Source organism: Lissotriton vulgaris, chromosome 9 (assembly GCF_964263255.1).
Source record: "Lissotriton vulgaris chromosome 9, aLisVul1.2, whole genome shotgun sequence".
In the NCBI taxonomy this organism is placed as follows: Eukaryota; Metazoa; Chordata; class Amphibia; order Caudata; family Salamandridae; genus Lissotriton; species Lissotriton vulgaris.
In genome coordinates this window covers 248,366,049-248,380,322 of record NC_141697.1, presented here as the reverse complement: position 1 = coordinate 248,380,322, position 14,274 = coordinate 248,366,049, and the positions used below count along the sequence as shown (strand labels likewise).

Sequence of the window (14,274 nt, the reverse complement as noted above, 5' to 3'; positions counted from 1 at the left end):
TGGTGCATCTGAAAGAAACTGGTTAGTATTAGATTCCTTATCTTAGAATAGATACCCTAGCAATACCAACCCCGGTGGTGGGTCTGCGAACCAATGATCACACCTGAAAGTCCTGAAGAACAGAACGGCCAAAGCAGCCATCTCTCCGGACTTGGCTGTCCAGGCAGTAGTGTCTTGCGAACGTGTGCAGCGAGGCCCACGTAGCTGCCTGACGGATGTCCTGCAAGGGGACGCCCCGACCCAGGGCAGTAGTAGCCGCCGCGGCCAGAGAGGAATGGGCACGTAGCCCCACAGGAGGCTCCTTTTTAGCCAGATAATAACAAGACTTGATGCACAAGATGACTCATCGGGAAATTGTTTGGTTGTGCACCGCCCGTCCTTTCTTAGTGCCCACGTAACCAACAAAGAGTTGGTCATCCACCCGGAACTGGCGTGTGCGATCCAGTTAGTATGAGAGTGCACGTTTTGGGTCCAGACGGTGGAGCCTCTTCCTCTTTCGAGGGATGCGGAGGCGGAAAGAAGGTGGGCAAGGTGATGGACTGCCAGATGTGGAAGGCTGTGACTACCTTGGGCAGGAAAGAGGGGCGTGTCCGCAACACAACTTTGTCCGGATGGACGGAAAGGAAGGTTGGTTTTGAAGAGAGGGCCTGGAGCTCACTCACTCTCCTGGCAGAGGTGATGGCAACTAGAAATGCAATCCTAAGGGTCAGTAGACGAAGAAGACAGTTATGAAGCGGCTCAAAGGGAGCGCACATCAGGTAAGTCAGAACCAGGTTCAAGTCCCAGTGAGGCATCACGAAAGGAACAGGGGGAAACATGAGTGATGCCCTTCAAGAACAGATTGACAACCAGGGACTTGAACAAAGAAGGCTGATCAGGTAGCCGTAAGAAGACAAAAAGAGCAGAAAGGTAGCCCTTGATAGTGCCCAGAGCAGAGCCCTGCTGGCCAAGAGAAAGAAGAAAGAGGAGAACCTCTGAAAGGGGGTGCAGAGAGTGGATCCACAGCCTTTGCTGTGCACCATGCCAGAAATGTGTTCCACCTGCAGGCGTATACAGATTTTGTGGAGGGATGCCTGGCTGCCAGAATCCCATCGCAGACTATAGGAGGCAAGTCAAATGGCCTCAACTGTCGCCGCTTAATCTCCACGCATGGAGGTGGAGACTGGACAGGTTCGGGTGGAGGACCGTCCCCTGCTGCGGCAACAGAAGTTCCTCCTGAAGAGGCAGACGAATCAGGGGATCAACAGACATGCTGAGTAGCTCGGGATACCAGTATGTTCGTGCCCAATCCGGAGCCACAAGGAAGACTTGGGGCCGGTCGAGTCTGATCTTCAGCACTCTGGGCAGAAGTGGTATAGGCGGAAAGGCGTTCAACAGACCGCAACGCCACTTGCGACGAAAAGAGTCTCCAAGTGAGTGCTGCCTTGGAAATTCCAACGCGCAGAACTGATGACATTGCGCATTCTCTTCGGTGGCGAATAGATCTAACCAAGGCTCTCCCCACTGCTGAAAGAGGCCTTGCGCCACGTCTGAATTCAGACGCCACTCGTGATCCATCATGCACCGGCGGCTGAGTTCATCTGCCCTGGCGTTCAGGGAACCTGCCAGGTGTTGAACCACCAGGGTTATGCCCCGAGGTTCCAGCCACTGCCAGAGGCGCAGAGCCTCCTGGCATAGGGTCCACGACCCCACCCAGTTTGTTGCAGTACCACATGGCGGTGGTGTTGTCCGTGAACACCTGCACTACACTCCCCCGGACAGAGGGGAGGAATGCTTTCAGTGCAAGTAGGATCGCCCGCAACTCCAGAAGGTTGATGGAGCCGGGACTCCGCCGGAGACCAGAGGCCTCTGATCTCCGCCTCTCCCATGTGGCCACCCCAGCCCAGGAGGAACGCGTCCGTCACAACTACGTGCTCCGGTTGGGGTTACGGAGATGGATCTGTCGCTGACTCAATCGCGGTCCGTGAGCCACCACTGCAACTGTCTTGCAGTGGCCTCCGAGATTAAGACATGGTCAGATAAGTTGCCCTGATGCTGGGCCCACTGAAACTTCAGGTCCCACTGCAGAGCCCGCATCCGCCACCCGGTGTGATGCACCAGAAGGATGCAGGAGGCCATCAGCCCCAGAAGCCGCAGCGCCAACCTGACCGAGACTCGGGATAAAGGCTGAAAGATCGGAATCAGAGCCTGAATATCCCGAACCCGCTGTTTGGGAGGATAAACCCCAAACTGCGCAGAGTCTAGAACCGCTCCGATGAAGAGGAGCTTCTGAGAGGGACACAGGTGTGACTTTGGCACATTGATGGAGAACCCCAGCTGGTGCATGAGGTCGGCAGTAGTCTAGAGGTGGCTGACTACTGTCTGGGGCGAGCCCGCCTTAAACAACCATTCGTCGAGTTAGGGAAGACAGACACCCCTAATCTGAGCAGATGAGCTGCGACCACCACCATCACTTTCGTGAACACCCAAGGGGCGCTGGTAAGGCCGAAGGGGAGCACGGTAAACTGAAAGGGCTCGTGGCCTACCGTGAACCGTAGGTAACGCCGGTGGGCCGGCAGGACGGGTATGTGAAAATAAGCGTCCTGCAAGTCCAACGCTACCATCCAGTCTCCCGGGTCCAGGGCAGCTAAAACCTGAGCCAGTGTCAGCATCTTTAACTTCTCCTTCCGGAGGAAGCCGTTGACGTTCCGCAGGTCCAAGACACTGCGTAGGCCCCCTTTGCCATTCTTGGGAACCAGAAAGTAGTGGGAGTAGCAACCACATCCTACTTCTGGCCCAGGAACGCGCTCAATGGCCCACTTGGCCAAAAGGGCCGTAACTTCCACTCGCAGAAGATTCAAATGATCCCCCGACACGCGGTGGTACTGCGGTGGCATGGCTGGAGGGGTCTTGTCGAAGGGGAGGGAGTAGCCCCTTCAGACGATTTGCAACACCCACCTGTCCAACGTGACAGTGCGCCAGTGGAGGAGGTGATGGCAAACCCTGCTCCCCACTGGCGTCACATGGACCTGAAAGCTCGGACTAGGAGGGCTTTGAGTCTGATGATGCGGGGGTGGCTGTGGACTGGCCTCGCCGTTGTCCCCGGGCACTGCCACGGCGGTTACCACATCCACCACCGCGCTGGATGTTAGTCTGCTGCCTGTGGCTGGCAGGACGTGAAGGGGTGCCCCTTCCTTGGCCGCGAAAGGCAGCCGTTTGCTGGCGCAGGGCCGACAGGCCCAAGGACTTGGCCGTAGCCCTGGAGTCCTTAAAGCGCTCAAGCGCACTTTCTGCCTTGTTGCCAAAGAGGCGACTGCCATCAAACGGCATGTCCATAAGGTTGTTTTGGACATCAGCCGAAAAGTTGGCGGACCTCAGCCAGGCGTGGCGATGAATCGCCACCGCCGTTGCCATCGCCCTGCCTAGCGAGTCAGTTGTATCCAGCCCACACGGATGGAATACCGTGCTGCATCTCGACCCTCCGCAAGGGCTTGGGCGAGTTTAGTGCGGGCCTTCTCCGAACATTGTGGCAGCACGTCCGCCACCGTGTCCCACAGAGTGGGAATAACGGCCCAAGGGGCACACAGTGTTAACTGACCGCAACCCCAATCTCAGTGAGGAGATCATCTTCTTACCATACTGTTCGTACCTCTTGGATTCCCGATTAGGGGGAGCCGACAGGAATGCGGTCTGGGAGTTAGAGGCCTGGAGGGGCTTCGGAGTCAGAAGAGCGATGCTGCCTCTTCGACTTCTTGTGCCTCTTACCGGAGGACTTTGAGCACAAGGAGTGGTGTCGACTCTCTGAGCTGTGATGTCAAGGCCCGGCAGTCGGGGCACGACTTGTCATCGTGGTCTGGCCCCAGGCAATGTAGACACCGGCGATAGGGGTCGGTAACCGATATCAGTCGGCTGCAGTCGACACAGGGCTTGAACCGGGGTATTCCTACCGGCACCGTCTGAGTCGTTAGACTTCAAAAGATCAAAAATGATCAAAAAAGTTTAGTCAAAAATTGACTAAGGGTACCACTTTTTCCGGATCGGCGCTTGCTGGTGCAGAAAAAAAAAAGAAGAAGAACTGACGTCAGCGCGCGAGGGCGGCGTCTAAGTACTCCGGCGACGTCATCCCGGCGCCAACGACTGACGCGGAGCCACAGACTCCTACCAATGCGCAAGGGTATTGCTACGCAAAAGTTTCCGGATCCAGTCTGACGCCTGGGGATATTCTAAGGTAAGGAATCTAATACTAACCGGTTTCTTTCAGATATAGCACTATAAAGCGCGTTTCCCGGGCGCCCGGGCCAAAAGCAGGCCAGTGAGTGACAAAAAGAGGCGGGGTTGGGCCACACCCTTGGCCTGCCTTTAAGGTACGCTGGTGGGTAGCATGTGTTCCCCATGGACTACTCCTGGGTTGCAGATGCAAGTCGGCTCCTTTTCCTGTCATGATAGACCCGGTGAATCAGGGGTCTCACCTTGCTTATAATACCAAAGGGCTGTTACTGGTTTTATCCCTAGGGCATTGGTTAGTGACATGTAGCAAGATTATAACAAGGGTGCAGGACGTCCTCCCAATTATCTGGTAGGGACTAACATGCACATAAGTGATCATGCCTCAAGGCGAATCCAAATGGAAGGGGGCGGCAGGCCGGTTGCAGAAACGTGAACTCTAAATATAGACTTAGTCACACAGCGCAGTTGCACCCAGTCGTATTGGGCTTAGTCTCCCGCCTATTAGATTGCGTCAAAAACATTAAAACCATGGGAGAGAGGAAAGTCACAGGGGAGAACTTAACTGGCTCCCACGCCAACCCACCAAGCAGACAAATGGTAGGACTTAGAATTCATTTTTAGTCCGTGCAATTTGCATCGCCTAAAAGGGCATTGAGCTAGTCAAGAGGCGATTATACAGGGACTTTGTTCTCGGTCCTGGCGGTTTATTTGAAATGTAAATCGCAGAGCATTCTATTAATTTGCCTTCCTAGATTGCCCCCGTCCTCCCAGTGCCCCAGCAATGGACCAGGTAGTGCGGAGTCAACCTACACTTCCCGCTGCGATCCAGATACTACGCTCCTTACTGATAATTGCCCTGGTACTAAGCGCAAACGGAAGAACAAGTAAAGCAGCAAAGGAAAACAAGCGCGGCCGCTAAAGTGAAAGCGACCGTTCGGCGTTTAATTATCCATGACGAGGGAGGAATGTAGCTGCCACAATACAAGCTGCTGCTTGCTCCCGAGACCCAAACGCCGTGGGAGTAAACATTTGGAGAAAAGGCTGGACATGCACCTGTCTTTGGCCAATTGCGTGCTTTCATTATCCACAAGCAAAGGTCAATGGAATGTGTGAGTTGCCAGACCCACACGGAGAAGTCGAAGAAAAAATTTGGAGTGCTTCAAGAAGCCTCCCTGAGCAGTGCATGCGCGCTGCGCTAGGCTAGACCTAAAAAGGGGGGGACAAAGAGCAAAGATTAACCACTAGCAAGCAAGCATGCATTTCTGAACGACAATCTAAAAGACAAATAAAAGGTAAGGGGCAGGTTTTAAGCTCACAGAGTTTAATACAGCAGGTCTTGACGTGACAGCCCATGTGTTGCCTTGGCTCAACCTAAAACTGACTGCTGTTTGTCCTCTTTCTGTGTATGTAACTAGCGTGAGGACTGTGAATGATTAGTCGTTCCAATGAATCCCCCTTTGTGTTGCGCCTAGTACCGCTTCGATCACCCACTCACTAAGTTTTACTCTCTCCCCTGCACTTCTCTGCTGTGGCCTCTAACCATGGTGTGATCACCACCCATCTGTGCCACCCGAGAGTTGTTACTAATGCACTTCATGATTGGTGAAAATCATAACAAGTGGTGTCAGTAGCTTCATTGACCGTCCATGCAACTGTAGTGTGAACACCCCTGTGTTACAAGTAGTATTTCAGCATCAAGAAGGGAGGTTGCAACAGAGCTTTAGGGAGAGACCTTCACGTTTCAGGGCTCTTTGTTCCACCCGCCAATAGAGTATTTTTCAACAGACATTGAATGAAGCTACAATAAACACTTGTGTTGGAATGTGCTAGGCCGGGCCGTATCTCATGCCCATCTTCCACCATATGTTTGCTATTGGATATTTTTCCATTTAATGGTAGGTAGCCTCTGTGGTGCCCCACATGAAAAAAGCTATTTTTAGCCCCTCTGACTCGAACAGTTATAGGCCCTTTTCTCACCTGCCTCAGCCAGCAAAGACTGTGGAGAAGATTATGAATTCTCACTTACACTGTACACTAACGAAACACAAATTTTCGTCTAAAAACTAGCTTGACGTGGACTTGAGATTCCATGACTGCATGCGAGCAGTGAATGACTGGATGGCCATTAACTTCTTAAAGTTAAATTCAAGCAAGACAGAGGTTATTTTATTTGGGAATCCAGCATCTTTTTGGTCCCATTTGTGGTGGCCTCAAGAGTTAGGAACTCTTCTCACGCCAGTCAGGAAAGCCTGTAATCTCGGAGTTAGATGATACACTTACTTACAGTGATCATGTGAACTCTTGTCACTTGGTATACCTTTTACACCCTTAGGTCAATCAAAAAGATCTTGCCCTTTCTCCCTCCCAATTTTTAGAGAACAGTATTTACCTTCATGACTCATCGGAATGAACTACGGCTTCTGCAGAATGCAGCAGCACAACTCTTATTAGATATTCCTAAATTCAAATTTGCCTCCGAGGTACTAAAACAGTTGCACTGGTTGCTGATAAGGCAACAAATTGTATTTAAGGCCCTCTGCTTGGCCTTTAAACCTCTATGGCATGGGACCAGATTACCTAAATAACAAATGTTAAATAGTACAGGCCAGCAAGAACATTCCGGTCATACACAGCCAAGAGCGCAACAGCGCCAAAAGTCAGAGTTAGCTCATGGGGAGGAAGAGGTTTTGTGATCGTGCATCACACGCTTGGAATACCTTGCCATTCCAACTAACAACTATGACCAATTTGCTTGCCTTTAGGATAGCGTAAAAAACCAAAAACGTGGTTATTCGGGTCAATATGAACTTTAGCATAGGGCATTTTCAGTTTCAGTTATGTTAATAGGCCACTCTGAGCTTTGGGTCTCTGGTTTCCTACTGAGCTGGCACAAAGAAAACTTTGGGTAATCGTGTGCACTATAAATAAATTTAACATAACAGCTCAGTAGCCTCAGCACAGATCAATCTAGACCCACAGACAACCTCAAAAAGGACATCAAAAGCTGGATTAAGAACTGCGTGGACGCCCTCGTACCTATCAAACCCAACAAGCATAGTAGATAGTACAAGCAGGCCAGCTAGTACATAGTAGGCCTCTGAGACACCAAACACCATAAACCGCTCGGAAGGAAAAGGAGAGCCAGTCAAAACACCTACAAGACTGTACTCTGGCACCATTACCAGGAAATAAGACACCAAGAAAAAATAAATAATCACCAGTGGACAGCATCAAAGAAAGCTCCTCCAACAGCTGCAAGGAACTCGTCTCGATCATTAAGGATTTCACCTCAGCCTTAACCACGGTCACCAACATCTTGCCTCCCGGCAACTCAGCAGCAACGTAGACAACTGCTTCGACAGCAAAATCACAAATATCTACAGCAACTTCGCACACCAACCCAACCTAGCCTACTCAACACCAATCATGTCGACCATAGCACCTGTATACCCTATCATGGGATTAGCTACACTTTATAAATCCTGACTGACCTGACCAGTTGGACAACCCTCACCGGAATTCACATCGGCAATCATGCAGACCATTTACTCAGCAGCCCCAATGGACCCATGCCCCACCACATTTACAACCTGGGAACATCTCAAATCAGCACGACCCTGGCCCACACCAATATCTCTATCACATCCACCACTTTCCCGAATGAATAGAAACTTGCAAAAATCGATGCCATCCTCAAGACCACAGCCGACCATATACAGCCACGCAACTTTTGACCCATCTTACTGCTTCCCTATCCAGCCAAAGTGATCAAGAAGGTAATTAACAAATAACTCACAACCCACCTTGAACTTCATCATTTTACAGACAACTCTCAATCAGGATTCAAAAGGAATGCCAGCAACGAAACAGCACTCATCGTGGCCACTGATAGTTGAATCATCCTGGAACCGAGGAGAAACCCACTCAACCTTTCTGCGGCCCTTCACAATGTCTCTCATAACACCCTCATCAAACAACTCCATGAAATTGGCATACAATGATGCGCTCTCAAATGGATTGGTTCTTCCTCACTGGGAAGAACCCAAAGAGCCAGGTTGCCACCCTTCACATCAGAGACCAAGAAATTGATATACAGAGTCCCACAGGAATGGTCCTTCAGCCCACCCTTTTCAACTCTTACAAGACACAGCTAGCCAATATCTTCCACTCACAAGACATCCCTGTCATCTCCCACGCCACCAAACTTATTTTTTCCTGGACAAACAAAACAACCACTGCCAGAACCATCTGCATGATCATGATGGCAGACTGTATGCAAATCAACTACCTGCAGCTCAACTCTGACAAGACAGAAGTACTGGCCTTCATCAACAATACCTCCAAATGAGACTCCGCCTGGTGGCAGTCAGAGTTAGAACCAACACCCAGAAGACCACACAATAAATCTAGGGATCATCCTAGACTACAAGCTCAAAACAATGGCTCAACTAAACGCAGTGTGCACCTCCTGCTTCCACTACCAACACATGTGGCAAAAATCTTCAAATGGTTTCCTCAGATTATCAGACAGACCGTCACGCAAGCACTCATCACCAACAGGTTGGACTAAGCAATCATTCTACGCATTCCCAGCATCTGCAAAAGCAAAACTTGAGGTTGCTCATTCTATTACAACACACTCAAGACATGGAAAGGCCTCCCTCAACACATAGCCACCGCCTCGAATTCTTGAGCTCAGCAAGAAGCTGAAGACCTACCTCTTCATAGAAGCACCATGGGACCACAAACTTACACCTGCCCAAGCGCCTGGTTACTCTCTCCGGTGATCAGTGCACTATTCAAATCAATATCACATAACATGTCAGACAAACCTAGGGAGTTCGCTAGAACTGAGTAACCAGTAGAGTGTGATTGACTTAGTTGAGAACTGGTCCTTAGGCTAGTTCATAACACCACTGAAATCTCTGGCGATCAGGAGATGAACAGGAGGTGCTCGACTAGAATAAAGCTAAATATAAATAGGAAGGAAAAGGACACAGGGTGGTGAATATAGATTGAAAAAGGAGAGAACACACCTTCGAGTGTTCTCAACCAATTGAACATACAGTCGTGGAACGTTAATGGCCTGATTAATAAACTCAAAGGAGGGGTGGTCCCATAATATATTAGAAGGCAAGCCCCTGAACTGGTAATACTTCAATAAACGCACTTGGTGGACAACATAGCTCTCTGCCTTAATAAAACAAGCATTTACAATGCAATAGATCTCGCAGCATTAAAGTTTGAGTTACCGGCATTATAAATGACCATGCTTTGCATTCATTTTTTTGTTTTAATTTGCAATTGGTATATAAACATTGTTTGTGAATGGTTAGCTGTTGCTTATGCTAAGCAAAGTTGGCAGTAATATATAGAGTGCTAGTCTTGCTTGTTATAAGTATGCTGATTTAAAGTGCTCTGATACCTGCGGGTAAAGTTTGCGCTATATAAAAGTGAAAACTAATATGCCGCATTAGAAATACATGAACACGCCATTCTGATAAATTAGTCCAAGTAATTCTTTAAAAGCATTTTCGTTTTGCTTATACATTTCCAACTCCTTTCATAAGGAAGAACATAAGTTACTTACCTGTAAACTGTGGTTCTCCAGTATTGGTGTCTTTCATAGATTCTCAAGCTTGAATATTCCCCGTCGTCGAAGTGGGAGTCCCACAGTACATAAAATAGCAGTAATATATGCATATATAAATAAAATTACATAATTATATAAATATATACATACATAAAATACAGTAAAGTATCCAGAAAACTCAAAAGTACCATAGAACAGATTTGGCCCATAGAAAGCCTAAGGGAGAAACTCAACTTAGTAACATATCAGTATCATTAGGTTTTGGTCCACATTCCAGCCAATCAGGCTGTAGCTCCCTCTAGAACCTTCTCCTCAGAAGCCCAAGTCCTCAGATTTTCGTAGCACAAAGTAACCAAAAGTGCCTGAGGAGAAGAGAGCCTCTGAGGGGAGGAAGGGAGGGTCGCATGTGAATCTATGAAATACACCAATACTGGAGTACCACAGTTTACAGGTAAGTAACTTATGTTCTTCTCCAGTATTAGGGGTGTCTTTCATAGATTCACATGCTTGAATAAGAGTAGAAAGCAGTAAATCATCATATAAGTCATAAAGGTAACAGTAAATTTCAAGCATATAAGAACATATCATAAATATGTAATCTATCATTATTCAAGAGAAAAACCTTTATGACTGGAGGCGGGTAGCAACAGAGGCTCACCTTTAATGGAAAAGATTCCGCAGCACCGCTTGTCCTACTGCTGCATCTGCTGCGTCTGTTGACTGCAGACAGTAATGCTTCGTAAAAGTATGGCTGCTCGACCACGTATCAGCTCGGCAAATGTGCCGCAGAGGTACCCCCACAAAGAGGGCAGTAGAAGCTGACACAGCTCTAGTTGAATGAGCACGTACTGGAGATGGAAGAGGCTTGCCAGTCCGTTGATGACAAAAAGTAATGGTAGAAGAAATCCACCTAGTAATAGTTTGTTTGGTAACAGGATGTCCTTTGCAGATCGGGCCATAGGCCACGAATAGTTGATCCGATTTCCTGAAGGATGCAGTGTGCTGAATGTAAAACTTGAGACATCGCTTCAAATCCAGGGAATGTAATGAACGTTTCGCAAGAGTTTGTGGATCAGGAAAGAAAGTCTTTAAAATGACCGGTTCATTGAGATGGAAATCACTGGGGACTTTCGGAATAAATTTAGGATTAGTACGTAGCGTAACGAATATGCTACTTACCAGTATGCATCCGTTCTTGGCATGTAGGGCTGCTGACATTCATATCTGTGCATAGATCGCCGCCTAGTGTTGGGTCCGGATGATCGCACATTGTTGTCCTGGAAGAGTCTTCGAAGTATCACGAGATAGGTGGCTCCTCCCCTGGACTACAGTGCGCATGGGCATCAGTTCCATCCTCCGATTGTTTATAGCCATTGTGACCAAGATGGAGTGAAACTTAGTGAATGATGACCATGCTAGAAGTATGTGTGAATGCTGCAGCTGCTACAGGCGCCGGGGAGGAGGGCGGGCGATATGAACGTCAGCAGCCCTACATGCCAAGAACAGATGCATACTGGTAAGTAGCATATTCGGTTCGAGGCATGTGGGCTGCTGAATTCATATCTGTGCATAGAATACATAGCAGTCCCTCCATTAACGGCGGCCGCCCGTGCCAGCTGCAGCAGTTTGGAAAAGTGTTTAGAACAGCCTGTCCTACAGCTGCCTGCTGTTTGGAGTGCACATCACAGTAATGTTTTGTAAATGTGTGTGTGGTAGACCATGTGGCTGCTCTACATATATCTTCCAAAGGAATATTTCCAAGGAAAGCCATGGAGGCCCCCCAACTTTCGGGTGGAGTGGGCCCGTGGTGGAATGGTGAGAGTGCACTTGGCTTTATGATAGCAGATCTGAATGCATTTAACGATCCACCTGGCTATACCAGCCTTGGAAATGGGGTTACCTTTGTGTTGTGGCGCAAAGGCAACAAAGAGTTGTTTAGTCTTCCTAAAATCCTTGGTCCTATCAATGTAATACATTAGGGCCCTTTTGACGTCAAGTGTGTGGAGCATTCTCTCCGCCAGTGACTATGGATTTTGGAAGAACACAGGTAGTTCTATAGTCTGGTTGATATGGAACTGAGACACTACCTTAGGAAGGAATCTAGGGTTAGTGCGAAGCACCACCCTGTTAGAATGAATTTGAATAAATGGCTCTTGGATAGTTAGTGCCTGGAGTTCACTAACTCGTCGTAGCGACGTAATCGATATAAGGAAAGCTACTTTCCATGTCAAGAATTGAATCTCGCAGGAATGCAGTGGTTCAAAAGGGGGACCCATCAGCCTGGTGAGGACCACATTGAGGTTCCACTCCGGAGCTGGTGGCGTCCGCGGAGGAATGACTCGTTTGAGTCCTTCCAGAAAGGCTTTAATGGCAGGCACCCTTAAAAGTGAGAGGTGCTGTCTGTTTTGGAGGTAAGCAGCCATTGCGGATAAATTTATGCGAATGGAAGCATAAGCCAGGAAGATGTTTCTCTGAATGGCCCACTTCCACATGCTCTGAGCCAGATTACATTTGTACAGATGTAAGATAACAAATGATGTTTCGAATAGATGCATCCAGCGGGTTAATGTTGTGGCCTGCACAATAAATGACAAACCGCTTCCACTTCGCCGCATTGCATGCTCTGGTGGTGGGCTTCCTTGCCTCCCGGATGATGTCCATACAGTCAGGAGGTAAGTTGAGGTAGCCAAACTAAGACCTCAGGAGCCAGATGGCCAGGTTGAGCTGTTGCGGATCTGGATGCTGAATGTCGCCATGGCTCTGCGTCAAAAGCCTGGGTGTGAGGCGCAGCCTTTGATGCGGTACCACGGACAGATCCAGAAACGTGGTGTACCATGGTTGGCGAGCCCACGTCGGAGCAACCAGGATGAGAGTCATCGAGTGCTGCTTCAGCTTGCGTGCCACCAGCGGTATTAGAGGTGCTGGGGGAAAAGTGTACGCAAATTTGCCTGACCAATTCATCCATGTTGCATTGCCTTGCGACTGTGGGTGTGGAAACCTGGCGGCAAAGCTTCGGCATTTTGCGTTCTCCTTTGTGGCGAACAGGTCCATCTCTGGATGACCCCACCTTTGGAAGTACGGGTGGAGTACCGATGGATGCATCTCCCACTCGTGCATTTGGTGGCTGTAGTTGCTGAGCAGGTTCGCCATCGGATTGTCTTTGCCTGGGAGGTGTTCTGCCATGAGGAAGATGCTTCTCTGAATGGCCCACTTCCACATGCTCGGAGCCAGATGAGACAACTGTGGAGAGTGTTCCTCCCTGCTTCTGAATGTAGTACATGGCCGTCATGTTGTCCGTCCGGAACACGACCTTGTTGCACAGATTTACTGTGAAGGCTGTTAGTGCCATGAAGATCGCCATCAGTTCCAGAACATTGATGTGCATCTTCCTTTGCTGTGGTGTGGTGTCCATAGTCCCTGCACAGTGTAATGGAGTACATGAGCCCCCCATCCCTAGAGAGAAGCGTCCGTCAGGATGATCTGTGGCACAGGCTCTTGTAACGGTCGTCCCTTGCAAAGGTTTTGTGGATTCCACCAATGCAGAGTTGTATGCCCGACCGCTCACCCACACTAGGTCTTTCAACTGTCCGTAAGACTGAGTCCACTGACGTGCTAAGCAATCCTGAAGCAGACGCATATGTAGTCTCGCATGCGGGACTATGGAGATGCAGGAGGCCATCATGCCGATCAACTGCATGAACACTCGCGCAGGAAGTGAGTGTTGAGGTCTGAATCTTTGAATTGACGATTGAATGCGGTTGACCCTCACTGAATTTGGCTGTGCTGTGGCTGCCAGAGTGTTTATCGTCACACCCAGATACTGCCGTATGTGGGCCGGTTGCAGGTGGGACTTTGGGTAATTCAGTGAGAATCCCAGATCGTGAAGAAGGTGAATGGTGTGGGACATGTGGGCGGCACACTGCTGGGATGACTTTGCCTGGATGAGCCAGTCGTCCAGATAAGAGTAGACATAAATGTTTTGTCTCCTTAGGTGCGCCGCCACTGTCGTCAGGCACTTTGTAAACACCCTGGGTGCCGTGGTGACCCGAAAGGCAAAACCTTGAACTGGTAATGTTGAACCGGAGGTATTTTTTGTGCGACTGGTGCAGCGGAATGTGAAAATACGCATCCTTTAGATCTAAAGTTGCGAGAAAATCCCCCTGACTGAGCAACGGGAGTACTTGCTGCAGGGTCAGCATGTGAAAGTGCTCCGATAGAATGTACTGATTGAGGGGTCTGAGGTCCAGTATGGGTCTGAGGGACCCGTCCTTTTTTGATATCAAGCAGTACAGTGAGTAAACTCCTGTGCCTCTTTCTTCCACAGGCACGAGCTCGATTGCCCCTTTTTGCAGCATGACGAGGACCTCCTGCTGCAATAAGTGCAAATGCTCGGCGGACATAGGACGGTGTCTTGGGGGTATGTTGGGTGGAGTGGATGTTAACTCCAGACAATAACCGTACTGTATAAGCTGTGT

General features: G+C 49.2%; 1 protein-coding gene across 3 annotated transcripts in view; it reads right to left on the bottom strand.

The window, feature by feature from the left end:
• FBXO34 (F-box protein 34) overlaps nucleotides 1-14,274 on the bottom strand; it is a 197,222-nt gene that overhangs the window by 45,160 nt on the left and 137,788 nt on the right. The window lies entirely within an intron of this gene.